The 27122-nt window shown below is 39.8% G+C and overlaps 1 protein-coding gene across 3 annotated transcripts in view; it reads right to left on the bottom strand.

Moving 5' to 3' along the window:
* PRICKLE2 (prickle planar cell polarity protein 2) overlaps positions 1 to 27122 on the bottom strand; it is a 349535-nt gene that overhangs the window by 152912 nt on the left and 169501 nt on the right. Inside the window, exon 1 of one of the 3 annotated variants that reach the window (XM_037136141.2) lies at positions 14005 to 14121. The exons of the other annotated variants lie outside the window; for them this stretch is intronic. The gene's annotated coding sequence lies outside the window, so the exon portion shown is untranslated. Of the gene's footprint in view, positions 1 to 14004; positions 14122 to 27122 lie in introns of those variants that run through there. 3 annotated transcript variants of the gene reach the window in all.

The following is a 27122-nucleotide window of genomic DNA, read 5'->3' as shown; positions in this document are numbered from 1 at the left end:
AAGGAAAAAAAACAACCAGGGCCCCTGAATTCAGTTCTTACTTGCTAAATTGCCAGGGCTTGTTATTTATTATAATATTATATAATATAATATATTTGACCAACAATAATTTGTCTCGGTGTTTTTCATTCTTCCCACTCACATGGTCCTTGTCATTCTAAGTCCAGCTCAAATGTTATTACCTCTTAGAAAACTTCTCCATGCTTCCCAAGTCAAAATTAACCATTCATTCTATTGCAATTCCTTATATTTTATTGAAAATGCTATTATAGCTTTTATCTCACAGGGTGACTTAAGTATTGCAGTCAGAAATTGTAGAGTTGAAAGTGAAGACTCAAGTCCAACTGTCTAGGTTTGCTACTTACCAGTTGTGTTGTCTTGGGCAAGTTACTTAACCTCTCAACATTGAGTTACTTATCTTAAAAATGGAGATGATGGTGGTGCTCCAAAAGACTATTGTGAGATTATGTAAGATAAATGATTTGGTACTTATCAAGCCCTCAAAAAGCTCCAATAGCTAGATATCCATATCTATATATCACACACACATATATATGCACATACATATTCTGATCTACAGATACAAGATTTCAGATTCCTTCTACATACATATGTAGTTGTTTGTAGTATAAGTTATGTACAGAAGAAAACAAGCCTCATATCTTCCTTCCACCAGCTTCCCATTTAGGATACAAAGTTGTGAACCTATCTGACTAAATTCTGAACCACAGTAGTGAGTGAGGTCACTTTTTAAGGCCACATGCCTAGGCACTGTTTTCTAGCTCCCATGTCTCTCCTTTCATGCAAAGTGGTAGGTAAGTGGGCTTATGACAAGGCCTTCCAGCTTTCTCTCTGCATGCATGTCTGAGGTTATTGGCCATACACTTGTTTCCTATTCTGCGTGACTGAAGAGAAGGTTTGGCAGAATCTCAAGATATGCACTGATGTTTAGGGGGAAGTAGGAGGACCTATTTTGGCTTCAACTGCAGCCATCTGCCCTCACCCAGCCTTCAGAGGGCTTTCCACTCACTGATGATGGTTGCCATCCTTCATTATAGCTACTCTGGAACATCCCTGGAAGAAGCAAGGGTACAAGTCACCCATAGCTTCATTCCTAATATTATACATGTCTACCCTCCCCAATGCTTGAGGACAGACATAGGGAGAGGAAGAAGAGGCTCTGGAGTTGGGTAAACATGATTCAAATCCAAGTCTGCTACCACAAGGCCTTGGGGAAATGGTCATCCCTTCAAGACTCACTTTCTGCTCTTATTACATATGGCAGAGAATTGTAATTACTTATACCAATCTCCTGCCCCCCAGCAGCAGGGCTTCCATTGAAGTCTGAGCAAACTAACAGCTGTAGTGAACAACTACATTTCTCAGCCTCTTCTGCAGAGATGAAGAGTCATGTGACCAAGTCTAGCCAAGGAGATGGTAGTAGGGTGGGGTGGAATGTAGAGAAGTCTCCTAAGAAAGAGTAGATGTGTAGTTCTTTCCCCCTCTCTTCTTGCTGCATGGAATGCAAATGTGGTGGCAGCAGCGGGATCATGGAATAACTCTGAGGATGAAGCCATAGGCTGAGATTGACAGGGCAGAAAAAAAGAAACCTGGATCTCTCTGATAGAGCGAAGCTGCCAGACCAACCCTACACAGACAGCCACCTCTAAACATCTTACAGGGAGAGGAAGAAATATCTGACTCATTTGTGTCACTGGTTGAGTTTTTTCTGTCTTGTACAGCCCAGCTTAATGATAAAGAAGGTTTAGTGATAATGTAAATAAAACCAAATCCCAGTCCATGACCCATTTTTGTATAGACCATGAGCTAACAGTGATTTTTAGAGATGAATATTTGCAATCAACTTGATGAAAGGGAATTGTAACTCTAATCCTTACCCTTTCTTTATTAGTAGAAAAGAGATATATTCAATTTCACAAAATATTTTTTGTGAAAATCTGTTTTTGTGTTATATAAGTACTTACATACTGTCCTCTATTTTGCCTCTTGACTCACAAAATCTGAAATATTTACTATCCCGCTTTTGACAGAAAATGTTGTTGACCTATGATGTTGAAAAGCCCCAAATATTATTGGTCACACAGAAAATAAATGATAGCTATTGATATAATTAAATCTCCAGAAGAGCCTAGCACTGAGGTTACTCAATTATTTGTTTATTTTTGTGAGGTATTATAGTCCTACAGAAAGTATGAATTGATTCTCTGATGACTTGAACAGACAAAAAAATCTTCCAGAGTCAACCTTACTTTTCCGAAGCTCCTCCACTTTCTTTCCTACTTTTTTGGTCACCAGGCATAAAAAATAAATAGGAGACCATAACAAAGACACTTAAAAGGTATTGTTTCCCAAGCCTCCCTACACTCTCCCTAACATAGATATATTATTTTTAAGGCCATCTACTCAAAAAACAAAAACAAAAAATGCAGGGCAAAATGGATAAGACAAATGGACAAAACAAGCCTAATTTCATTTAAATCTCTCTGGAATGTTTTGGTAACTGAGCCTAATATCCATCCTATATTTCTCCACCTAATTCCAGATTTGGCATGTGTAAATTGCCAATCTGGTACAAATTAATGGAACACTGGATGAAGCCACCTATATGATTCTACCGTTTATCACATGGTAGTAATGCTTCATCTATGACCAAATTCAACTTGGGGAGCAATTCAACCAGGAACAGTTAAAGCATCACCTATGACCTTCCCCAACTAAATGAAAATTATATGGCTGTTAAACCAGCAACTCTCAACCACTTTGGCAATGGTGCCAAGTTTCTAGTTCATGCCCACATTACACTGCCAGTGTGTACCAGATACTTCCTCCACCCTCAACCTTCAGCTGAGCATACTCAATTCTGTAAAACAGTTTGGGTTGTCCAAATACTATCAGGCTTAGGATTATGACATGGGGGTGTAGGACTGGTTCAGTGGAGGCCCCAGATGGAAATGGAGAAGGATATTTATGGTCCATCATATTTCTCTTATGGCATTAGGGAACAAAGGGCTGAGTTGGCACTGGTGGTGGTGGGTGGGAGTAGATGAATGAGGTGGCACTGAGTGGGATGCTGGGAGGTAGAGTTGTGTTTCTGGCTAGGTGTTGACTCTCAAAATGACCATATCAAGTCCTAGCATCCTAATGCAGACAGGCCAAGGGAAAAGTAACCTGGAAAGTGTGGTGGTTCAAAAGATTTCAGCACAATGAGTAAATGTGGGCTTGGCCAGTGATTTAGGAGAGTGTTGGGTAGGTGGGGGAAAGATCTCAGTTCCTTTAAATCAGCCATCATCCTTGGATATGAGAAGTTCTTCATGTTGCAAAGCAACTGAAGCAGACAATTGGGGTGGGGTCAGAGGGAGAGTTCTTGATTAAAAGTAGCATGAATTTTTGTCCTAGCATTATATGCGCTCCCCCAAAATACCAAGGGGACCCCAAAAACCCTGGAATTGATTTATAAAAAATGTGTATTTATTCTTACATGTTTAAACTTAAGTCACTTTCAAAGTGCTCTCCATTTGATGCAATACACCCAATGAGACATGTTTTCCACTGCTCAAAACAGTTTTTGAACATGTTGATTCTGATGCCTTTTAGTGCTTCTGCCACTTTTTGTTTCACCTCTTTCACATGAGCAAAACATTTCCCTTTGAGGACTTTTTTCATCCAGGGAAACAAATGAACAAAAGAAGTCACTGGGGGAGAGAGAGGGTGAATAGGGAGGGTGGGGTACAGGGGTCATGCCATTTTTGGCCCAAAACTGCTGAACACTTACTGTGGTCTGGGCTGGTGTGGGCAGATAACTAAACCATCAAGAAATGAGCAAATGCACTGAGTCTTCAAAAATAATTAACTGAAGCCGAATGCAGCCTGTCACGACATCACCTAGTACACTGATACAGATGGGTTCCTAGAACGCTCACCTAGCTGTGGAAGCCTGTAGTACAAGTGGGCTGACCTTTGGAATATAATTCTGGGGTTTTATTTGGGTCCCCCCCTCATATGTATTAGAATGCCTATAACAGCACTCTTTATAAGATCCTCTAACTAAAACTAGTCAAATATCCACGAGCAACTGAATGGATGAATTGTGATCTACTTAACAATGAGATACCAGACAACAAATTAAATGAATGACATACAATTATATACAACAAAATTATTAAATCTCACAAGGAGAATGTTGAGTGAAAGAAGCCAAATACGAGTGCCTATTATTTGATTCTATTTATTAAAGTATAAGAATAGGCAAAATCTATGATACTACAAGCAAAGGTAGTGGTTAGTGTTCAGAGGATGGAAGAAGAGACATGGAGTGGCTTCTGGGCACTGATGACATTTGACTCTCAGCCTATGTGCTGGCAACACAGGTCAGGTGTGTCCAGTTTATAAAATTTCATTGAACTGAAACCCTGATATGTTTGCTTCCTTATATGTATATTATACTTTAGTGAAAAGATTTCAAAACTATAAGGTGGCCTTTGAGAGATCAGAAACCATAGTTTGCTAGTTTGGAAAAGATCCCTGGCTATTCTCAGGATGAGGCAGCCCATATCACTTCATTTAACCATTAGGTTGGTTCAGAGAGAAGGAATATGGTAATAGTGGTCTCAGCAGTAGCAATAGTACAGATAAATAATTATAGTAATTAGCTAATATTTACTCAGTATTCACCTGTGCTAAGCACTTTACGAGTATTATCTCATTTAATCTTCACAACAGTCCCATGAAGTATAGGCAATTACATCCCATTTTATAGTGAAGGAAACTGAGGTTCTAACTCCTGATTTAAGCATTCTCACTGCTTCCCCCATGTGACCAGGGTGGTGGCAGGGGATATCCTGGAAAAGCTGACTCAGGTTTCTTGACTCTTAAATCAATATGCCCCTGTTGATTGGTTAAAAAATTGTCCCCCAACAATATGTCTGTATCTTAAGTCCTGGAACCTGTGAATGTCATCTTATTTAGCAAAGGGGCCCTTGCAGATATAATTAAAGATACTGGAATGAGGAGATTATCCTGGTTATCCAGGTAAGTACTAACTGTCACTGTAAATGTTCTCATAAGGCAAAGGCAGAGGGAGATTTGAGATAGGCTCAGGTATGAGATGTACAGGCAGATATTGCAGTGATGTGGCCACAAACCAAGGAAAACTACAGATGGCTGGCAGCTGCCAGGAACTTGAAGAAACAAGGAATAAATTCCTTCCCAGGGTCTCTGAAGGGAGTATGGTCCTGCCAATACCTTGGTTTTAAAATGTCTGGCCTCCAGAACTGAGAGTAAATTTCTGTTGCTTTAAGCCACCAAAGTATGGCAATTTGGTACAGCAGCTATAGGAAACTAATAAGAGGTCTGTCTGGAAAGAGTCCAGTTATTGTTCTTGTTTTGTGCGACATCAATGTAAACTTGCAGCCAAGGAGAGTGGACTGGAATGTGCGTACAGGAACAATGAAGACTTCACTGTACTAGTCAGTGGGGGCAGTAGATGCCACTGAATGAGCATGTGTACTATGTGTCTATCACATTCAAAACGACTGAGGAAGTAGAACAGTGAATCTGCATCAAATTTTGCATTAAGCTTGAACATTCTTCCATGGAAACTATTGGATGACTCAGAAGGCCACAGCTAAGGGCAACTGGTGATTGGCAGCTTCATCACAACAAAGTACCTGCTCATGCTCCCATCTCATGCAGAGTTTTTTTGCAAAACATCAAATTACCCAGGTGTCTCAGCCTCCCCCCCCCCATAGCCCAGATTTGGTGCCCTGTGACTTCTGGCCTTTCCCCAAACTAAAATTACCTTTGAAAGGAAGGAGATTTCAGACTGTCAACGAGATTCAGGAAAATATGATGGGGCAGCTGATGGTGATTAGAATTGTGTGGGGTTTCAAAGTGCTGACTTTGAAGGAGACTGAGCTATTATTGTTTTTGTATCTTCTTCAATAACTGTCTCTATTTTCATATTACATGGCTGGATATCTTCTGGACAAACCTTATACACTCTCCATTATCTAAACATTATATAGCAACACCTAAAGAATGTTCTGTAAGAGCACAACAAGTATCCTTGAAAAGTATCCTGGGATCAAATGGAATTGGAAAATAATGTCAGACAGATTTCTTTACAGCTTGATATCTCAGGACCTTTAACAGGTTTATTATGCCATGTGTGTCTTTGAGAAGAGGAGAAAATAACATGAAATTTCCCAAACTTAACTGGAGGACCTCACGGGGCATTCTCAGGATGTGCTACAGTACACCATGTTGAAAACACTGATGAAACCCATGAGGGAAGAAAGGCCTAAACTTTTAAGGTTATTACATTATTTTTTCATGATTATTTTTTTAAACCCCAAAAAGCAGGACATAGTAGTTACCAGATCAAGAGTTGGATGCATGATCTCCATGGGCCCTTCCAAATCTAACAATCATGAATTCTTTATGTACAAAATCAAAGATGTTTCTTGCCCCTCACAGATATTGCTAATCAATCACAACACTACTGCTAGAGCTGAGAGGGCCTCGCAATCCTTAACCAAAGCTCTAGGTAAATGAAACCTCTGTACTATTCCTGTCCTAGTAACTTGATGAATAGTCCAAATAAACAAACCACAGCTTGTGGATTTTCAAAAATACTCATATTATTCTCTTCCTGCCCAAGGAAGTACATCCTCACCCCTTCTGATATCTGTTAGTTTTTTTCCCATTTCTAGAACACACAGTCCTTCGCCCTGGTTTTTAAATGAGTATGCAGGCAACCATGTTGGGGGAGAGCCTTTGAGAACAGGAAGGGGAGGAAGGTTGGGGCACTATATATCTAGATCAGCCTTTTTTCTCTGGTCAGGTTTCTCTCTAACAGATCAAAATATATATATGTTTACTGCTCTCTGAGTTCCAAAGCCATTAGTAGGAGGTGTAGTTGATCTCAAAAGTCTTTGCATCTCAAGACAATTCCCAGAGCAGCAGCTGCATCTGATCAGACTTCCTCAGCAGGAGAGTTCAGAAGCTCTGGGTCTTCAAAGAAAACCATTAGCTGGGATGCAGTTTTAAAAAGGTGATGAAACACTTATGCCTCATTCGTACTTCAATAACACTTTCCTCCAAAGGGTTTACAGACCTCTGCAAAAGGCAACTATCATTGACCTTGGTTAAAATAAAATAAAATAAAATAAAAATAAAAATCTAACGCTCAGAAACATTAAATACATGGACTCCGTGTGGTCAAGAAACACATTAGTCTTTCTACGCCCCAGGTAGAAAGAGGGAGATGAAAAGGATGAGAGTGAGTAATAAAAATAATTTTTTAACTTTTCATTAACAATTTTCTTGCAGTTTATGTCAGACACTGAGGTAGAAATAGTCACTCAACTCTGTAAGCCCCTCCTAGACAGCAGGTACTATGCACTGAAGATGAGAGTTGACGGACACAGTCCCTGCCCTTAAGGCAGGGGTGTCAAACTCATTTTCACTGGAGGCCACATCAGCTTCACAGTTTCCTTCAAAGGGCCAAATATAATTTCAACTTCTTAACAGTTAAGGAGTAGTTACATTTATACAGTTCTAAAATTATTTCGGCCCTTTGAAGGCAACCATGAGGCTGATGTGGCCGCTGGTGAAAATGAGTTTGACACCCTTGGCTTAAGAGGTTAGGGGGAGAGGCAGACAGTTACCACACTGGAAACAAACATTTTGGATCTTGAGAATTGCTTTGGAAAAAATGAATAAGGTAATGCAGCAAAGAAAATATGGGGCCTGTGTGTGTGTGTGTGTGTGTGTGTGTGTGTGTGTGTATGTGTGTGTATGGCAAAGCAAAGGCGGGTAGGACGTTCTCTTGGCATAATGACATTTAAGCCAAGATTTCAGTGATGAGAAGATGCCAGCTAGGCAAAATTCGAGGTGAAGAGCATTCTAAGCAGAAATAACAGCAAGTACAAAGACCCAAAGGCAGGTGGGAACTTAGGGTATTAAGTGGCCAGTGTGGCTGGAGCATAGGTACTAGGAGTGTTTGTGGAAAGGAGATGTCCTTGCAGAGGTAGGCGAGGACCAGACCTTGTTCAGGTGGAAGGGTTTCATAGTTCCTGGTCAATCAAGTGTTTGGATGTTGTCCTTATTGCAACAGGAAGCTGTTGGAAGTTATTAAACTTTCACCAGGGGAGTGGTATGATCTCATTCAAGCTTTAGAAGCATAAAGAACTTGGGAAGGATATTGAGTTATCATTGTGAGAAATTATGGTTACATGTACTACAGTTGTGCCTATGGAGATAGTGAGCAGTGGCCCCATTTGGGATATACACCACGGTTTCCTCCTGTGCTTGGCAAACTCTTACAGAGATGTGACTTGTCTGATGATACACTGCAAATAAGTAGTAGAAACAGCATTTTGAAGCATAGCAGCATCCCCCCAGGTGTGTTCTGAAGCACATTAACAGGTGAGTCTGCAAAGGGTTTCCAAGGTCACATTGACATAGAGGCTCTCGGAGCCTCTAATACTCTAGCAAAAGGGAGAGGTAGGGTATCACATTTTCCCAATATACATGGAACATATTTTGCTTCCTTGTTTGGAAGAGCAACTCACCAAGCAGTTGTTCCCTAAAACCCAGTGTAGAAACCACTGCTAGAAGGCAACATGAGCACATCTTCAAATTGCATATGAACAAAGTCCAAAGTGCTTCCACAGACATATGTCACTTTTACCCAGAGGAGAAAGAGTTGACATGAACATTCCATTGTACAGATAATAGAGGCAAAGCTCATGAGGTTAAGTGGTTTGTTCCATATCATAATCCTGCAGCTATTAAGTCAGATAAACCAGCACCAGTCCATGTGCCCAGGGCAAGAGAAATCAGGTCATACTGAGGAGAAATCAAGAAAGGGGCCTACATGAGACTCTTGTCATCTCTACCTCTACTCACATGTAACCTCTGCATTTGCTGTCCACAGGATTCTACTCAGGAAGAAGCAGCGTCTGCAGACACCAAAGGAAGAAGAGAAAGGGACTGCTGGCAGGCTGTCATGGGCACTAAAAAAGGCTTCAATCTTATGGGGTGGGTACCCTGTGAAGGGTCTTAAGGGAGAATTCTGAAGGAAGAGTATGGCTGGGAGAAAGGAGGTGCTGCTGGGAACTGTGGAAGAGCCTAGTGAAGGAGGCAGAACTGCTTTAAGGATTCTGAAAGCTGTGTGAATTGAAAGCACCTTTGAAATTGATGTTTTGGGGTTCTTAGGATATAATCCTAGCAGTGGAACTGCTGGGTCAAAAGGCAGCCCCACAATGTTCATAGCAGCACAATTTACAATAGCCAAGAGCTGGAAGCAACCTAGGTGTCCATCAGTAAATGAATGGATCAAAAAATTGTAGTACATATACACAATGGAATTCTATGCAGCAGAAAGAAAGAAGGAACTACCACCCCTTGCAACAACATGGATGGAACTGGAAAGCATTATGCTGAGTGAAATAAGCCAGGGGTTGAAAGACAAATACCATATGATCTCACCTTTAACAGGAAGCTAAACAACAAAACAGACAAGCAAGCAAAATAAAAACAAAGACACTGAAATACAGAACAAGGGGACAGCGACCAGAGGGGAGAGGGGAGGAATTTAAGGGGAAAAATGGAGGGATTTAGAGGAACAAGTATAAAGGACACATGGACAAAAACTAAGGTGGGTGGAAATGGGAGGGAGGTGGGGTGCATGGGGAGTGTGGGCTGGGATGGGAGAAATAAACAGAAAACTGTACTTGAAAAATAACTAAATAAAAAGTAAAAAAAAAAGAAAAATAATGAAAGCACCTCACAAAGGAATCAATCTGATAATGAGTTGTCTTAGTTCAGCAGATAGAGAACTCAAGGCAATGAGCTGGACTCTCCCCATGTATTAACATTAGTGCCTAAACCTCTGTGCAGTCTCTCTATAGTCTGCCACAGTGGACCACATAAAAAGACCTCATGGACTGCTGCCTACTGAATGGTAACATTGTGGAGAGAGTCCTTCAACAGAGAGTCTTGAGCAAGGGGTAGTTCACTAGGTTCAAATCATAAAGAGAAGAGCCCCCAACTACCCAAAACATATGCTTGCCCACATGAACTATGGTGTTTGATGATCAGAGGTTCAGCTCCCCTGCATGGCCACTTAGTAGCTGTGTAATCTAGGGAAGTTACTAAACTTCTCTGAGGCTACTCTTCCTCATCTGTGAAAGTGGGATGATAATGGCTCTGTTGCATAGAGTTATTGTGAGGACTTCAAACAATAATGAACATAAAGCAAAGTGTGTTTCAAGATAGAGTCCAAGGTCCTACTAGGCATGTATCTTAAAGTGCATATTTCAGCCCTGACCGATGTGGACCAGATGGTTGGGTGTTGTCCCACATAGTATAAGGTCACGGTTCAATTCCCAGTTAGGGCACATGCCTAAGTTGTGGGTTCAGTCCCCAGCCTGGGTACATACTAGAGGCAACCAATCAATGTTTCTCTCCTCTTTCTCCCTCCCTTCCCTTCTCTCTAAAAATAAATAAATAAAATATTAAAAGAAAAAGTTAAAAAATACAGATTTCCATGTCTTACCACAGATCAACTGAAACAGACTCCAAAGGATATTTTTATGTATAGGAAAGTCTAAGAAAGATTCATAAGACATTTTGTCTGTGCTTGGCAAAACCTCACTAAGTGAATAGCTCTCATTCTGTTTATTACTATTATCATTTATAATATGCAAATATGAGGCCTATTCTCCAGGCTGGACAGCCTAGTGCTCAAAATTAAACTTTATCTGAAATCCAACTCAATAGCTATTTATTCAACTTCAGAAGCCTGAACAGAGCATCAGTGATTAGAAGAATTAAAATAAAAAAAGTAATTACAGCAGCCTAGGTGAATGCAAAATAATCTTTTGCAAATGTTCCCAGGAAATCAAGTAGTCACAGTTTTTCTTACCTTTCTGTAAAAAGTAAGAGTATGAAGAAAACTTTCCAAGTTGTGATAAGCAATATCATGTATACACTCCCTGTGGACTGGCAATTTGCCTGGGAAGGTACACTGTGAGCAGGGACACCCTCATGGTGGGGAAAATGATTTCTATACACAGGCTGGCTGGTAAAAGTCAACCTGAAGTAATTCTCAAAGGCCTCTGGACTAAATTTGCAGGGAAATCATTCATGAATTTTCCCAGACATGGAGTCCCACAGTACCTGTGTCTGTCTGTTTCCTCTGCCACCCCTAACTACACCTGTCATTCACCTGGAAGACACTCAAATACAATCTTAGCAAAAATGAGTCTTCTTATGCTTGTCACACAGAGAATCAGGTTATGAAAACAGAAGGTCACCCAAAAAAACTGCATGGTAATCAAATGCTAAGTATCCCAAAAAAGAATCATTTGGCATTTAGTGTTTGAGAAAATAAAAAATAGCAAAGAAACTTTTTAAGAAAATTATGTTTAAACTCTTCACTCTGATTCCCATAAAGTTCATCATGTTCAATGAGGATTACCATTCTATGTTCTGGCAGCCAAAATAATTCTTCCCTCTGCTTCCTCTTATTGACATCAAAATATCACACTGAGTTTGTGTTTACCCAGAGCTCTCCTATTTAATTATACAGCTAGGAGATGCTTAATGTGGCTGGGTACCTTTCAGGAAAGATTAAGAGAAATAGCCTGGGGAGCACAGCATCTCTAAGATTTGGTTTTCCAAATTATTAAAAACTGCAGCTCTCTGTAAGCTCAACTACACAAAGCAGGTTGTGTCCCTTGGTTGCCTTCAAAGTCTTAATTGCCCATTCTCCATGTTGCTGATGCAATTTAGGGTAAACTCAACACAGAACCACTTCACCTTCTCTGCAAATGGCTCACCAAAGACCATAAATGTCATCACCAAATTGGTGAGCAATAGTTCAAACCTTTGCATCTCTCACTCCTTGAGACATCTGTGTCCCTAAGGATAACAATCCTGCCTTAAAGGAAATCTTGGGAAAAGGAGCCAAGAGCTTTTCCTGTAGAGGCTACTGGGAAGAGAGCAATGAGGCTCGATAAAACTGTCCTCAAAGTAAGTTCCATCTTAAAAAACTCATGAAGGAAATGAGAGAGTTAGTTTAGTTTCTTAAATGGAAGCCCAAAAATAAAATATAAAATGTTTGTTGATGGAGAACCTTGAAAGACTAAGAGAGTTTGAAGACATCACTGTAGAAAGATTGCCCAGTAACAGAGCTTTCTTGTATTACACCCAAAGCTGTGTACCATCTGAGGCTGGCTTAGGAAAATACTCAAATCTCCTGGTAATTTCCTGCAGACAGGACATTTAATCATCTCCAAGCCTCTACCACAAGAGGAAAAAAATACTAAACCAAATGATTCACACTCTTAAAATGAATCTGCCTTTAGATCAAGAACTGTTTTCTGATCTTGAAAAGCAGCCACGATTTGTTATTCTAACAAAGTGTTCTTTTCCTCCAAACAGAAATAAAAGTCGCTCAAGGAGTGCTTGTACTGATTTCTGTTCTGCATTTCTTGAAACTTCCATCCAGTCAACAGTTTCTCCTGGCATGTTCTCAGAAATCCAGGGAGAGCTGGGTAGTCAGTGACTAAGAACACAGGATCATTTTTATAAGCTTCACTCTCCCTGCCCCAACTTTTTGGCCCCATGGGAAGACGTTTTATTGTAGAATGAACAGAATTAGCTATATATATAAATTCTTCACTGCTAGGCTCACTTGACACCTTTATCTGAATTGCTCAACAGCTGGGAAGATTTGGCAATTGATGATTTGAGAAGGAAAGGTCCAAATCCTCCCCAAGTGGTATTTGTTCTCTCTGTAGTTACAGGACCATGTTCGTGGATCTAATTACTCAACTAGTCACACAGATAAAAACATCTGTTTGCAGAAAGCAGGGAACCCAATGTATACAAATGATTCACACTATCTAAACAAGTGTAAATAAAGGCTAGCCCAGCAAACAAGGGCCCTGAGAGCCAAAATAATTTAATATGGGTGGAAATGGAGTTTGGCAATCTATGCATCGGACTTTGCTCCAATTTTGAAAGGTATTTCTTCCAGCTGCCTCATCTTTAAAAAACAAAGCAAAACCAAAAAACCCTCTAACAATTGGACTGTCAACTTCTAGCCTAGGTACAGACACATGAACAGACTAGGGATGGAGGGGCAGAAAGTTGAAACTGCATCTTTTAAACAAATCTCCCCCTAACCCCTATGAATTATTTTGGTTTAAAAATTTCCCAGGATACCTCAGACACCCCAGATTCATGTGATCCCACTCCTCACCAAGTCCTGACCTGGAAGAGCAAGGTTCCAGTTAACTATACCCCAACTGCTTTCTTATCCTACAGATTCCTTTACACAGAGGAAGGAAGGCCAGGGGAGGAGGGGGGTCTCTCCCCAATCTCCACTCCTAATTCAGAGAGAATAAAGAAATAAACCCAAAATTGCTTAAGTATAGAAATCTAGCAAGGAGTAAAGGAATGCATTTGGAAAATTATAGGAAGATAAGCCATAGGGAATGTGAGGAGAAGTAAATAATTTTTAAAGTAGACCTTTCTGAAGACATTAAAAACATTTTTGATAGTATAAGAGAAATAACTGGCTCCTTAGTAACACATACATTTAAAATATCTGAGGGAAATATAAGTGTATACAGATTTTAAAAAGCAAGCTCTGGGAAGTTTCACTGCTTCCTCTGAAGTCATCTTAATAGGACAACATTATTCTCTCCTCCTGATTATATCATTATTACTATTATTGGTTAATAAAGTGGCAGAGCAAAAACAGCTGGTAGACACTCACCAAAATGATCCCTAGGTCTGGGTCTCCTCCCAGAGCTCACGACCTCCCCAGTGTCTGTGTGGCAAGGAGCATCTCTCCCACAGGTTAGTTTCCCAGTTCAAGGCCTTCTTTTCCCTGGGAGAATGGTGAGAACCAGGAGCCGATGCACCCCAGAGCCCCCTCCATGCTCCTGGGATAAGGGGGTGACTTACCCGGCTCAGCCTTGCATTGCTCGCCACTACGGCGCCTCCGCTCCAGGGAAGTGGGGAGAGCCAGGAAGGGGCCGAAGACCCAGGGGCGGCTGCTGCTAAGAAGCTCCGTGGGGCATGGGAGGACAACTGCCCAAAGCCAGAGGGGGCCCTGTGGGGGATCCGTGCAAAGTGGGTGTCATTCCCTGGGTGGTGGCAGCTGCCCTATGCACAGCTCCGGATCCAGAAAAACCTTTTATGTCCTGGGGAGAGAAGTTCCAAGCTCTCCAGGCTGCCTCTGGGCTGCTTAAAGGGACGCCTCCCCACCTACCGCTCTGCTTATTGGTGAAAAATCTAAACCACAGGCCAATCCTAGACCTGTTCCCAAACTGAGATTTCAATCTAGGGAGCTACTGCTTTAAAATTTAGAAAGGGCTGACGGTGGGCGCTGGGGGTGGGGGTGGGGAGCGGGATCACGGACAGGTATTCAGCCACCTTTCAGAAGCAGTACACAGGCACTCTGGCACTTGAACGCAGAAGTCCAGAGAGCTAGCAGTGGCTGAAGAGCAAGATTATACTGTGCAGAGCACATGGGGAAGACGGACATACTGGTCCCTTGGCCTTCATCCCTCCCATCCATGTTCCTACAACTCACTCATCCTTCAAGGTTTATCCAATTCATCACACATGCTGGAGATCTTATATTCCTGGAAAGAGTTTCTAAATCCTCCCTTTATTCCTCCCTTCCAAACACTTATCACACTTTCACTTTTTTGTATTAACTGTCTCTCCCTTTACACTGTAAATTCCATCAGAGCAGGGATGTTTTCATCCATTATTACACTGTCACTCCCTGCCCAGAACACTGTGAGCTCTCAGAAAATATTTGTTGATTGAATGAATGAATGAGGGAATGAGCAATGAAACATGTTCTGTGTTGGCTGTGACAATACCAATGTAAATTTTTGAGAGGCAGTATTTTAGAGGCCAGGTGTTCATTTTTAGACAAGATTGTGTTGGAACATGGCCTCCATAACTTGTGCCTCAGTTTCCTTGTCTGTAGAGCATGATCATGAAATCTCCTATCTCACAGGGTTGTTGTAAAGATTGCATTAGCTCATCTCTGGAATAAAGAAGATGCTCAATCAATAGCTATTGTTATTACTGAAATCAAACTATATTCGTTGGAAGTTGGGACTGGTCTGACTTCTGGTTTAGCTTCTTGATGAGTGCACAATCATTTGTGAAACAGATACCAATTAAGTGCCAATTCAACACCAGAACCCATACATGGTGCTGAAATCACCAATGAAGGACAAAGTCCTCAACCTCAAGGAACTCAGAGTGGGGATCAGGGAATGTTTTAGTCAGGATTTTCCAGAGAAACAGAACCAACAGAATACATATATGAGGGGATTTAGTACAGGAGTTGACTTGCATGGTTATGGGGTTTTGGAGGCTGTGTAGTTCCATGGTCTGTAGTCTGCAAACTGGAGAGCCAAGAGAGCTGTTGGTATAATTCAGGACAAGTGCAAAGTTCAGAGAATCAGAGGCCAATGGTATAAATCTTGGGCTCAATCCAAAAGCCTGAAAACCAGGAGTGCTAATGCCCAGAGCAGGAGAATATGGATGTCTCTGTGTAAGCAGAGAAAGCATATTGACCCTTCCACCTCTTTACCTTTTTGTTCTATCAGGCCCTTCATGGATTGGATAATGCCCATCCATGTTGGTGGGGTGGTCTTCTTTAGGAAATTTACCGATTCAAATGTAATCTCTTCTGGAGACATCTTCACAGCCACATCCCAAAATAATGTTTACCAACTCTTTGGGCATCCTTTAGACTAGTCAAGCTGACATATAAAATTAACCATCACAGAGTGAAAGAGAAGAGAGCAAATAGACAGACAAATAAAGAGAATTATGTTTAATGATACTCAAGCAGACATATTTATAGGAATGTTTGTGGTAGGATAATTTATAATATCAAAATAATGGAAAACAATGATCCAACAAAAGTAGGGGAAATGGTGAATAACTTATGGTACATTCATTTCATGGAGTATTGCACAGTCATAAGAAAAGAAAGAGGCAGAGTTAAATACACTAATAAACAATGAACTCCAAAATACATTGCTAAGTGCAGTGCAGAACGTAAAATGTATCCCCAGTTACAAAAATACATCTTCATGCATTGTGTGTGCAACGTATGCTGTATGTGCATAAATCCTTCTAGAACTATGCCTAAAAATAGTAAAGGTTATTATATCTAGCAAGGTAGTTTGAAAACTAGGCAGGTCTAAGATGGGAAGGAGACTAATTTAATTTCATCATATATCCGTGGGTATTACTTGAATATTTTACCATGATAAACTCTTAGTTCTGGCAAGATGGCAATTGATGACAGCCAGAAAATTCCAACCTTTCAAGCACCTAGATATGATAAATAAAATCTAAAAAAATTATTTTAAGTCCTTAGCTGACTCACAATAAAGTAAAGAAAATTCCCAGGTAGTAGAACTAAAGAAGGATGTCAAAACAAGAATGGTAAGCATGCAATCTCTCTGTGACTATGAGGTAGGGGGAAGGTGGTTGGCAACAGGGGATAATTTTGTGTTGGTTTCCTAGAGTCTAAGGTTTTAATGCCCAGGCAGGAGAGAAGACAAGGTGTTGGGACAAGGAGAAGCAGAAAGTTATGAGACCTCTTCAGAAAACCAGGAAACTCACTGAGGGCACACAGATTTAAAAAATTGCCCACCAGCTGAACATAACTTGTCTGTTGCTACCTGTGTTCTGAGTAGGAGCAAAAAATTTAAGCTGAGAATTGGAGACCTTAGACCAGGGGTGTCAAACTCATTTTCCCTGGGGGCCACATCAGCCTCGAGGTTGCCTTCAAAGAGCCAAATGTAATTTCAACTTTTTAACAGTTAAGGAGTAGTTGTTACATTTACACAGTAAATGTAAAAAATATTTTGGCCCTTTGAAGCAACAGCGAGGTTGATGTGGCCCCAGGGGAAAATGAATTTGACACCCCTGCCTTAGATCTATGCCTTTCTTGAGACCAGAGTACTAACAACAAATCAGAATCAGGAAGCTCTACCTGAAAAATTAATGTAAAAATTAGTCTGGTCTCGTTCATGAGATGCCAAGAATGCCTCACAGAAGTAAATGAAAAATTGCTCTGGAGAGCAGTTCCATAACCCAGGCCGCAGTCAAACCTGCAGAAAATGAGCCCCCCCCATATAGTAATAACATCCAGGAAACTGACAAGTCACAAGCCAATGAGGATGAGGATCAGAGGATAAGAGTTAAAGCTCATAAAACAACTTTCTAAAAAGACCATGAAACAAAGTTTAAAATGATTAAAAATGTCAAAGCTGGAATTGAAACCCTAAAGAAAAAACAAGCCATGATGTCTATCTCTCTCCATAGATTCATTAACATTAAAAATTTGATAGGTAAGTTAAACAGAAGGTTAGTTACTGCTTAAGAGAAAAATATGAATCTCAGGATATTACACATAATGAAGCTCAAAGGGATAAAGAGTTGAAAAATTTGAAAGAAAGGTTAATAGATATGGAGACTGGAATGTAATGGACCAACATATGTCTAATAGGAGTCCCAGTGGGAGGGAATAGAGAAATTGAGGACAAGCATAATAGCTGAGAAATTTCTAGATTTTATAAGACTCATAAATCCTCAGATTTAAGAAACACAAGGCATCTCAAGCAGTATAAGTAAACATAAGGACATCTGCATATGTTACTATTCATAAACATACAGTTAATAAGAAAACCGAAGTGAGGAGAAATGAAACAATAATGCAATAACAGAGGTAAGCAGACAGCACTTAGTACTACAGAAGCCAGGCAACTCTCCATTCCACATTTAGAGCTGGACAATATTCCCCAAAATCTTTCACCCCCAAATACAGGTGAGGCAAAAGCAGGTTATAGTTGTGAGTGAAACACAGAGTTTATTTTTGTACTATTATTTATTAATTATTGTATGATTTTCCATACAAACAACTGTAAATCTAGTTTTGCCCCACCCTATATAATGAATTCTGAACTATACTAGGTTCTTGAAGGCCTAGCTGTACATTATATGGGGTGCCCATGTACCAAGGAAAAGTAGCAGAGACCTCCTGGGAAAGATGTATTCACTCGGCCATCAAACAAAAGTGGCAGGAAAAAATAATGGAGTGAGAAAAACAAAAAAAGTGAAGCCCCTGTACTTGAGAATCTTACTCTGGGAGTGAAGGCAGCAGATAAACAGTCTATCACAGAATGGAGAATATCATAATAAGGAATATAAACTGCTATGAAGACACAAAGAAAGAACATCTCCACCAGCCTTGCAGGAGAGGTGGGACCACATGGAAGGCTTCCCAGAAAAGGTAACATCAGCACTGAGAGAGCTGGTATCGCCTTGGAAGAAACATTAGAGTTAGGCCTGGCTTTAAAGCCCAGCACTGCCATTTACTGTCTTCTGACTTTGGCCAAATTAAATAACTTCTCTAAATTTCATTCATCTCATCTGTAAAATGAAATTCATATCACTGTTCAGTTCTCCCAACACCATTTCTTGAAGAGGCTATTTTTAGTCCATTTTATGTTGCTGCCCCCTTTGTTGAATATTAATTGACCACAGAGATGTGGGTTTATTTCTGGGCTCTCTGTTCTGTTCCATTGGTCTATGTGCCTGTTTTTATGCCAGTACCAGGCTGTTTTGATTACAGTGGCCTTGTAATGCAGTTTGGTATAAGGTATTGTGACCCCTTCTACTTTGTTCTTCTTTCTCAAAATTGCAGCTGCTATTCATGGTCATTTATGGTTCCATATAACATGCAAAAAAATGAAACTCAAGCACCAACTTACACCATACACCAAAATAAATTCAAGGTGGATAAAAGATTTAAATATAAGCTGTGACACCATTAAAGTTTTAGAGGAGAACATTGGCAAGAAAATCTCAGATATTTCATGCAGCAATGTTTTTACTCATATATCCCCTAGAGCAAGGGACATAAAGGAAAGAATAAACAAATGGGATCTCATCAAAATTAAAATTAAAATTAAAGCTAAAGAAAACAGTACTAAAATAAAAAGAGAAACAACTATATGGGAAAACATATTTGCCAATGATACCTCAGACAAGGGTTTAATCTCCAAAATATACAAAAACTTACACGACTCCACTCTAAGAAGACAAGCAACCAAATTAAGAAGTGGGCAAAGGACTTGAACAGACATTTCTCCAAGGAGGACATACAGACGATCCAGAGACACATAAAAAGACGCTCAATATCATAAGCTGTCAGAGAGATTCAAGTTAAAACCACAGTGAGATACCACTTTACACTGGTTAGAATGGTCCTCATAAACAAAGCAACAAACAACAAGTGTTGGAGAGGTTGTGGAGAAAAGGAGACCCTAGTTCACTGTTGGTGGGATTGCAGACTGGTACAACCACAATGGAAAACAGTATGGAATTTTCTCAGGAAACTAAAAGTGGATTTGCCTTTTGACCCAGCAATTCCACTGCTAGGATTATATCCTAAGAACCCTGAAACACCAATCCAAAAGGACCTATGCACCCCAATGTTCACAGCAGCACAATTTACAATAGCCAAGAGCTGGAAGCAACCTAGGTGCCCATCAGTAAATGAATAGATCCAAAAATTATGGTACATTTACACAGTAGAATTCTATGCAGCAGAAAGAAAGAAGGAGCTCCTATCCTTTGCAACAGCATGGATGGAAACGGAAAACATTATGCTGAGTGAAATAAGCCAGGCATTGAAAGACAAATACCATATGATCTCATCTTTACCAGGAAGCTAAACAACAAAACAAATAAGCAAGCAAAATATAACCAAAGATACTGAAATACAGAACAGGGGGACAGTGACCAGAGGGGAAAGGAGAGGGAATTTCAGGGGAAAAAGGGGACGGATTTACAGGAGCTATTATAAAGGACACATGGACAATAACTAGGGGGGGGGAATGGGAGGGAGGTGGGGAGCACTGGGGGGGGTGGGCTGGGATGGGAGCAAAAGACAGAAAACTGTACTTGAAAAACAATTAACTAAAAAAATTTAAAAAAGAAGTTTATATCCTAGTCTTGGGATTGGTTTGAGGTTTAGTGATATATATCATTAAGCAGAAGGCTTGGCCTAGAAATTGATTTTCACAATGGATAACTAGTATTATTATTAGATGAAATGTAGTGCCTCGGGAGAAAATGCCTTCTGTTTTAAAAGGCAATTTTCTTCTAAAAACTGAAGAAGGTAGAGATGTTAGCCTGTTTCCGTAAAACTATCTTGATGAATATAGAATGTATCTACCCTGAAAAAAATATATTATCATGTTATCAAAATATAAAGAGTAATTAGATCCGGTCCTTTTCCTAAAGGAACTTAAAATACACTGCTCCCCCAACCCCCATAACTAATGAACACTGCATATGTTAAGTATCAAATATGTGATTATCTCTAGTGTTAAGTCCTAAAACTGAGAAAATTCCTATCTATATCATTGAACCTTCAGATTCCCAACCACAAATCAAGTTAAAAGAATTCAGTCTAACTGAGGAAAGAACAGATGGAAAGATGGGCCCTCTCTGTATTGATTAATAGGTTGGTGAATGAGTGAGATGATGGATGGGGAAGAAATTCATAAAGTCCAACCAATGATTCCAAGTTGCTGGGCTCTGCCAAGCACAGCACACAAGAACATAAAGTGATCAAGCCCATGTGTAGGGATGGCCTGGACAAAAGTAGATGAAATTCAATAAGCAAAGGTCAGGCCTGCCCGTGGAGGAAACTCTGAACTGTGCAGTCTTAGGAGAGAATTGGCCAAGAACATGCTTTCCACCTATTCCTTCATGTATCATTTCACAAACTTTTGTCTAATGTCTACCATGAAAAAGGGTCTGCCTTATAGGCTGGATAAACATGAAGAAACATGAATAAAACAGTGCCTGCCTTTAAGCATCACAAACTATAGCAATCTGAAATCCTCTTCACTTGCCCTCCAACATTCTTCCTCTCACTGTGCAGTGGTGATCTAACCTTTATAAGCCATTTTAAGTGTGCACTAGAGATTAAGCACCATGGCGCTTCAGAATGGCAAATAGATTTCATCTCTTGGGTGAACAGGCTGATTAGTAGTGGCTTCCCAGAGTGCTGACTTGACAAGTCTGAGGCTACATCATGGCAGAAAGCAGGCTGTGGTGGATTAGTGATGTTTGTCACATGGATAGAGAAGGGGTGATGGCATAGTGCTATGAATCTGACATCTCCCATCTAGTCCAACCCCCTCATTCCACAGATGAGCAAACAGAACAGATCTTTCTTTCTTCCTGTGACATTTTAAATTCAGCAACTCTAGCAGGGGCAACTGAGGAGAGCCTCCATATCTGAAATGTTGCTGAGAGAGAAGAAAAATCTATAGCTTGGAATATTTCTGATGAGCTTTTAAGATATGCACTCAAATACTTTAGCAGCCTTTGTATTCTGCAGCAAACCGGCTAAATGAAGAAAGCCATAGATTCTGATCTCTTTAGCTACAAAGTACATCCCCCACCTGCAGACACACAGAAGATTATATTAAACATACAGCATTTGAGAACGCTTGAGGATTTAAAATGTATTGGGGGACAGAAATGTCTATAAATTGAATGTATTTCAGAAATACAAAATGAATAAATACATAGAACACCAATTAACATGTTATTTAAGAAAGGACGATTGTTATCACTTTATTCTATTAAATGGTACAGATATCAATAGCCAAAGAAAGGAAAAGAAAAGCCCTTATTTATTTTCATACAGACACTTTATATCCTGGGGACTCTGTAACAGAAACTAAGGAGATAGGGTCTGTCCCTGTTAAGCATTTCCACACCCAGTCTATGAACACTCACAACCAACACCCAGTCCAATCACAAAGAATATGGGCTCATTCGCTGCAAAGGATGGAACAGTATAAATGGACAAGAGATAAGCAAAAAGCCCAACTCCAGCCTGATTCAGACACAAAGAACAAATTGTAGCATTTGACTAATATGCCAGATCTTCTATCATGCCAACTGCAGAGTGAATTTTATGGAAAACCAGCTCTTTGAAAAATAGCCTAACTGATTCAGTTACATAAATTCCAATAAAATATTAGGGAGAAGGGATGTGGGAGAGAGAAAGAGGGAAAGAGAGTATGAGAATGAGGATGAGGAGAAAAACAAGGAGGATGAGAAGGAGGGAGGAAATGAATGAATGACTCAGAGATTATGAATAGGATGTTCTAGAGAATACCATGTTTACCTTGAGGCCCCAAAAGGTATGTTCTGACTTAAGATGACAGGAAGCCTATTTATATTTCAATCAAATACCCTGTTAAAGATTTGGGTTAAAAAAATTAAAAGATGACCTGCCACAGACAATTCTTTGATGCATAAATTGGTCAGATTACTTTCTTCCTCCAAGACACATTCATTTGCAGACCACCTTCAGGGTTTCTAACAAATAGGCATTTGCTGAATAGCATGTCCATGATTTGTCATATGGAATATACCTTATGTTATTAATCATGAATAAACAAATTGTGACACATCCACACAATGGATTACTTACTACTCAGCAATTAAAAATGAATATAAGCAACACGATGGATGAATCTCAAATATACAATATTATGCTAAGCGTAAGAAGCCAGGCTGAAAGGCTGCATATTGTACTTATATAATTCCATTACATGACACTCCAGAAAGAACAAAATTATAGGAACAGAAGGCAGATCAGTCATAGGCAAGGGTTGAGATGGGAGGTGGGATTGAGTAGCAGGAGAAAGATTGGGGCTATACATTTGTAAAAGTTCATGAAACTGGTTAAACCTAAGAGTGATTTCACTCTAAGCAAGTACAAAAACAACAACTGATAAAACCCAAAAGTTAAAGCCATCTGTAGTGCCATTTTTGATTTTTATTCCTGTATTAAATATTTTCCTGTTAGCTTACTTGTTTTTGTAAAGATGTTTAATAAATTACTCAAAAAATCCTTACCTAGGAACTGTGGTCTGCCAATGGCCATGACCACGATGTTGCTCTTTCTTCAGCAAAAACAGAGGACCAAGTTGTGGAGAAGTGGCACCTTTAGCCCCCAATGAGATCTCCTTGTTGTACTTACAAAGTCTATAAGACTAAAAAGATACTTTTATTTATTTATTTATTTATCTATTTATTTTTGATACTATATTTTATTTAGCCAAATATATTAAAAATACTAACCTCCCAACACGTAATCAACATAAAGAGATTATCACTGAAATATTTTACCTTCTTTTTTCCTAAGTCTTAGAAATCCAGTGCATTTTATCTTGTTTTTATTTTTTATCATTTTTTTACTTTTGTTCTAATACTGTTGTCTCCATTTTCCCACCAAAAACTATGTGTAACTCCATTTCATTAGTGAATAAACTCTGTAGCACCCAAGCCACCTTACATTGTAGAAAACAGTGCTATGGACCAGAAGCTCCATGGGGGAAGGAGTGGAATCTGACTTCATCACAGCCATTTGTAGCACTTAACATAGTGATCTCTGGATAGATATTCATGAATCGAGTTAAGTAAACCTTTCTGCTGTGTTTCACACTCTGCCCTTCCAGGACAGGACATTCCTGAGGCTTCTCAGTTCATCACCAGACAGCTGGCTCCTAGAGCGAGTTCTCCCTCCAGGGAGATGCAGCCAACATGCCACCAATATGGATCACAGAGAACCAGTCCAGCCAACTCTTATACTCAACAGCCATCAAAAACCTGAGCCTCGTCTTCCATCAATCTATTGTTGTTAACCATTCCCCACGGGACATGGTTTCAAACCCTTGACATGCCAGCCACTCAAAATGTGACACCCTAATTAAATTAGAACAAGGAATTATTGTCAGTGGTGCAGGTGAGATATGGTCATGTAAGAAAACCTCCATGCTTTTCAGAGAAACATGTTTAGGAATGTAAAGCTAAAGTAACATGATGTCTGAGATTAGCCTTAAAATACTTAGGAAGAAAAAAAAAGGAAAAAAAAGAGAGAGGAAGATGGGAATGAGAGAGGGAATTGAAGCTAAAAGCACATATAACAAAATTTTTATAATTAAATCCATTATATAGGGATTATTGTACTTTCCCCCTTACTTTTGAGTATGTTTAAAAATGTTCTTATGAAAAATGGTTAAGTATGATTTAACCATGGCAAAGTAGAGTGGGTCTGTGCCCTTCTTGTTTCTGTCATTGTAGTTCCAATATTGTATAAATCTGATTTACACTGACCAAAACCTGTTCAAGTTTAGTGTTTTTTCACCCCTCCACAATCTCTCACTGGACTACAGCTACTTGATTCTAACCTGGGAACCGTATTTTTTGGACTAATGAGATGCACCCAAGAATCTGGGAGGAATAATGGTTGTTAATGCTGCTGTTGAGTTCTATTTACATTTACATTTACATTGGTGAAATATTATGTTATTTATGTTATTAAATATTTTACCAAATTTTTTTGCTTCAAAAATTTTTCTTATTTTCCTCCTCTAAAACCTAGTTGTGTCTTATAATTAAAAAAATATGGTACTTGGGTTTCTGCCTCCAAGTGCAACTCTGTCCATATCTTTATTTTTACATTCAGCCAGTTCTCTATTTGTGTGGATATTTGGGATCCTCAATCTGCTTGCTACTACTATGTAGCATCAGTCTATCACTTTCCATTGTCAGACTACGTCTACATAAGAACCACCTGGGATTTTGTCAATTCTGCAGACTTCTGTGCCTGAAACATAAAAATTCAAATTCATTATGTTTGGGACAGGGCCTAGAATTTGTATTTTAAAGTTTTCTTAAAACCAAACTAATATACTCATTATGTGTCTATTATATCATCAAGTAGTTTTTTTAACAAATGATGAATGATACCTAAAGATTGAATATAATTTTTAGTTATATTTGGGGGAGGAAAAAAAGGAATGGAAATAGTTATATTATCTCACATTGGCTACTGCCAGATTGTAGAAGCAAACTTTCCAGTTAGTTCACATGGGAAACTGATGACTCTCAAGCTCTTGAGAGCATTTCTAGACAAGTTAATTTGTATGGATATGAGAGGTAAGTATCAGTATTTTACTCCTCTGGATCTCAGTGCTGAAACCTCTTTTCTGTGTGGTTGTGAAAAAATTTTGGTCCTATATTTTCAAGCATATTACTTTGGAGAGGTATATCCCCAGAGGTATGCCACCTTCAGCCATGCTGATCTGCATCTTCTGGTTTTCTTGGAAGTTCACTAGTCAGGAATTTGGAAAACAAGCAAGTGTCATACAATTTTCTCCCACTCTGACTTTATATGAACTCTATGAATCCTTGTAATGAAGTAGGGACTATGATGATACCCATTTTTCAGAGGAGGAACCCAAGGCATAGGCAAATTACTGTCAGTAACTTGTCTCTAGGAACACAGTGCATAGGTGGCAGGGATGGGATTCAAGCTGAGGCAGTTCTGCTTCCAGATTCCTAAGACCCACTTTCTCACACGTACTGGTCACTCTGGCCAATATGTACAGCAACTGCTGGACCCAAGTCAAGAGAGAAATTTAGAAGAAAGGTTGAGAGTAAATAAAGAACTAATCATAATTTGCTTTTAGGAACTTTTCATGTGCTTGTATGTTTATCCATCCGTCTGTCCACCTTATACTTACTGAGTAGCAACTATATACAAGCATTATGGTAATAAGCTCTGGGGACACATATAAAAAAGATACAAGAAAGACTCACAGTCTGGTGGGAGAGAGAGATCAATGTTATATATACATGCATAAAACACTGAGTGATGTAGCCTAGGATAAAAAAATTACTCAGAAGTGGAGTGAGTGAATTGAAGCAGCACAAGAACATGATGTTAGCAGCAAGTCTTTAAGAATAAACAGGAATCTTGGAGATGGTAAGGGGAGAAGTATAGTCAGACAGATGCTACAGTATGAGTAAAATTATGAAGCCTTGAAAGAGACCCAGGAGAGAAAGAGAGGGCAGATATTTCATAGAGCTAATCAACCTGGGCACCACAGACACTGGGGTCTGGATAATTCTTTGCTGTGGGGGCTGTCCTGTGCATCTAGGGCATTAGCAGCATCCCCAACCTCTACCCACTAGATGCCAGTAGCAGCTCTGTAGTTATGACAACCAAAAGTATCTCCAGATAGTGCCAAATGCCCCTGAGCAGCAGAATCATCCCTTTGAAAACCTAGACCAATGGGAAAGCTTGAAGATATGTGTGAAAGAAGAAAAGAACCAGTGGCTGAAAGAAGCATAGTAAGATGACTTGGGTCTGTATCATAAAATCAGCCAGTCAGTCTGGCCTCTCTAATTCTAAATAACCACCCTGCCACCCTGCCACTCATTTCCTTCAGAGGAGCCCTGGACAAAGACAACAGGGGTGGGGGTGGGAAGGACTCAAAGTGGAAGATAGGGAGGTGGGTAGGGCAGGGGAGAGTAATGGGGAGAAAATGGGGACAACTGTAATTGAACAACAACAACAAAAAATAAAATATTTTTCCACACTGTAGAAAAAACAATAAAAGAGCCTCTAACCAATTCCGGCCTGCACGTTCAATCCACATTAGAAACCATTAGTTGGGTAATTAATTTGTTTATCATCTATATAACTATGTAGTGGGTAGAACTCTGCTATAATCTCCAAGGTTCTTGGCCGGGGGTTATATGCACATTCTTCCAACTTTTCAAACACTAATATATGTGCTGCTGTGAAGGGTTTTTGGGGTTGACCTTAAAATAAGGAGATTATCCTCAGTCTGCTTGACCTAATTCCATTATCCCTTAGAAGAGGCTGGGATCTTCCTGGAGACACACATTCAATGAGTGAGGGGCATCTGATGTAAGGGAGACTCAGTCACTGGCTTTGAAGGCAGAAGGGCCATGTGACAAGGACCTAAAAATTGCCTTATAAGCTGAGTGTGGTCTTAAATTGATAACCAGCAGGGATGTAGAAACCTCAGTCCCACTACCACAAGGAACTGGATTCTGCCAACAATCTGAATGAGCTAGAAAGGGGAACAGCTAGGAATGCAGATGGCCAGCATGTTGACTTCAGCTTT

Source organism: Artibeus jamaicensis, unplaced genomic scaffold, assembly GCF_021234435.1.
Source record: "Artibeus jamaicensis isolate MK-2021 breed Jamaican fruit bat unplaced genomic scaffold, CSHL_Jam_final contig_519, whole genome shotgun sequence".
Classification (NCBI taxonomy): domain Eukaryota; kingdom Metazoa; phylum Chordata; class Mammalia; order Chiroptera; family Phyllostomidae; genus Artibeus; species Artibeus jamaicensis.
The sequence above is the reverse complement of the archived record's forward strand: the minus strand, read 5'-3'. Positions and strand labels throughout refer to the sequence as shown.